Here is a 3,085-nt window from a genome sequence, read left to right on the forward strand (position 1 = left end):
TTGATCTAAAACCAGACTGTTGTAATGTTGGTACTTCTCCCCCACAGGACACTCTGAGACAGTATGAGTGTGGAACTCACTTTTATTATTATAACAAGAAAGATCAGAGTCAAGGGCGCCGAGCGTCTATCTATAACGAGCTCCGGTCGCCAACTGCCGTTTGCTCGCGTTCGCGCCTTTCCCTCTCCTCCTTGTGCGCATGCGCGCCTATCCGCTCTAGCCTACGGCGTAACGCGTCATCGCGTATACGCCCGTCGACTAGAGCGCATACCACATATCTCCCCCCTTTAATGAAAACAAAGTTATAACATTTCCCCCCAACAGTGAAGTGTCCTCCAGCTGTGAACATTGTCTATGTGGGGCACCAAGGGGGGGCCGGCACCAAGCTAGTGTCCATCCATCACAAAGTCACTATAACGAGAGGGCACTACAACTGCCCTTCCGCTGCGGGTGTGTCTTACCGGCACGTTCTCTCTCGCCTCTGTCTGTCCTTGGGACACCCCAGCTTCTCTCACGTCTGTTCTCTGCTCTGCATTCGCTTGTACTCCTCCTCCGTCGGTCGGCCTAGCTCCCAGGACAACCGCTTCACTGTCATCACCTGCACCTTCCCCTTGGTTGTCTATGCCGTGCTCAGGAAGGGGTATAACCTCCGGGTGATCCATGTATCTGTCGCCTTCCTCGGCCTTGGGCCAGACTAGTATTTTGTTGACTCTGGCCATGCGATCTTGTGACCAGACCTTGCCGTCACTGAGGAGAGCCGCCCTGCCACGCACCTCCTTGACTTGTAGTGGCTGGCTGAATTTGCTTTCGCCCTTCTTTTGTAGGGTGGGGAGTTTGATCCTGACCCACTCCCCTTCTTCCAACGCCGTTTCTTTTGTGCTGCGTCTCTTGTCATAGTGTGCCGCATAGATCTTCTGGGCCTTCTCCAGATTGTGCTGCACCACCGCTGGGGACCACTTGCTGGTGATGGTCTTCTCCCTCCATGCTACGTTGTCCCGGGTGAAGGGATGCCGTCCTCTTAGCACTTGGAACGGACTATACCCCACTACAGAGGGCGTTATCCGGTAGGCCCATAGCATGTTCATCACTTCCACCTCCCAGTCTTTTCCTTGCGATATGGCTGCCTGGATGGAGCCCATGAGCACCCTGTTGAACCTTTCGACCTGGCCGTTGCAAGCTGGATGGTACACGGCAGTGTGTCTCACCTCGATCCCGTTCCTCTTCATGTATCTCCCCCACTTGTCCGACACAAATTGCGGTCCATTGTCGCTGAGGATGGTTTTGGGTATTCCCTCTCTGAGGAACACCACGGTTAGGAACTTCAAGATCTTGTCCGTGTCCATCGACTCTTGTATGTCCACTTCTGGCCACTTAGAATACTTATCTATCAACACACAGATGTACTTATTCACGCCTCTACTGTCCAGAACGGGCCCCAGAATGTCTATGGCCACATCCTCCCAGGGGCCATGCGGGGTGTCGAACTTCCCCAGTGCTGGTCGGAGTGGGCGGAGCACCTTGTCCGCTCCTTGGCACTGCCCGCACTCCCGCACTTGTCTCTCGATGTGGGCATCCATTCCTGGCCACCAATACATCTGTTTAACCAACGCCTTGGTTTTCACTATGCCCAGATGCCCCTCGTGGAGCAATTTCAGCAGTCGGGGTATCAGTGTCACTGGGGGCACCACTCTCTCTCCTCTGTACAAGAATATCCCCGAGTCACTCAGGGACAATTCTTCTCTCATTTCGTAAAAACGTCGGACACCCTCCATTAGCTTCTTCTTGTCCGGCCACCCCGACGTGAGATGTTTCCTTACTTCCATCTTCTCCTCATCGAGCTCGTAAGCCGCCTGCCATTCCTGTGCACTGATCGTTGTCTCATGATCCTCCATGCTGGCGACCATCTCCTCTGTGTCCGGGGTCTCTCCCGGCGCCTCTTCCATGGCTGATGCCCGGCTGAGGTAATCTGCTACCTTGTTCTGCGTACCTGGAAGATATTCTACATCGTATGTATAATCAAGCAACTTCAGGGTCATTTTCGCTATTCTCGGGGTGGCTGTGTCATGGCCCGATGACGTCAACACTTTGACGAGTGGCTTGTGATCCGTTTGGAGCCTGAATCTCGTGCCCCATATGAATTGACGAAACTTGTTCAACGCCCATGTGACCGCCAGCATCTCCTTTTCAATTACGCTGTACCTTTGTTCCGTCGGGGACAGCGCCCGGGATGCAAAACTGATTGTTTCTTTGGTTCCGTCTTCCCTTTCCTGCGCCAAGACAGCCCCCAAGCCCTTGTCGCTTGCGTCTGTTGTTACAATAGTCTTGCCCGTGGGGACATACCCCTGCAATGGGATGGCATGGCTGATACAGTCTTTGATGGACTCAAATTCGGACTGAGCCTCCCTGTCCCATTCGAATTTTGTATTGTGCCTGACTAGTTGTCTCATCCTGTACGTTCTCGTGGCAAAATGTCTGACAAACTTGCTGTAATACTCGGCCATTCCAAGGAATGACCGCACTTCCTCTTTGGTCGTTGGGGCTTTGGCGTCCTTTATTGCCTTCACATTTAGTTCCTTCGGCGAGATGCCATACGTTCCTATCTCGTGCCCTAGGTAGGTCACTGAGCGAGACCCAATTCTGCACTTGCTCCATTCCGCCGTCATTCCTTTGCTTTGCAGCACTCCCAACACTTGATGTAGTTTCTTGTCGTGCTCACCTTTGTCGGAGCCCATCACTAGGATGTCGTCTTGGAAATATTGCACTCCCGAGATGTCTTTAAACAACCTGTGCATCAACTTCTGGAAAACGGCTGCAGCGGATGCCAGGCCGAAGGGCATTCTCCTGAATTGGTAGCATCCAAAGGGCGTTATGAAGGCTGTGTATTTCCTGCTCGACGGGTGCAGTTCTATCTGGTAATATGCAGACGTGAGGTCTATGGTGGAAAAGTGTGTGATGCCTTTTGTCCTTGCCAGCATCTCCTCTATTCTGGGGAGCGGGAACCTCTCCACTATGAGGTTTTTGTTGAGCTCCCTCAGGTCCACACAGAGCCTGACCTTTCCATTGGGTTTTTTAACTACTACCAAGG

Source organism: Lissotriton vulgaris, chromosome 9 (genome assembly GCF_964263255.1).
Source record: "Lissotriton vulgaris chromosome 9, aLisVul1.2, whole genome shotgun sequence".
In the NCBI taxonomy this organism is placed as follows: Eukaryota; Metazoa; Chordata; class Amphibia; order Caudata; family Salamandridae; genus Lissotriton; species Lissotriton vulgaris.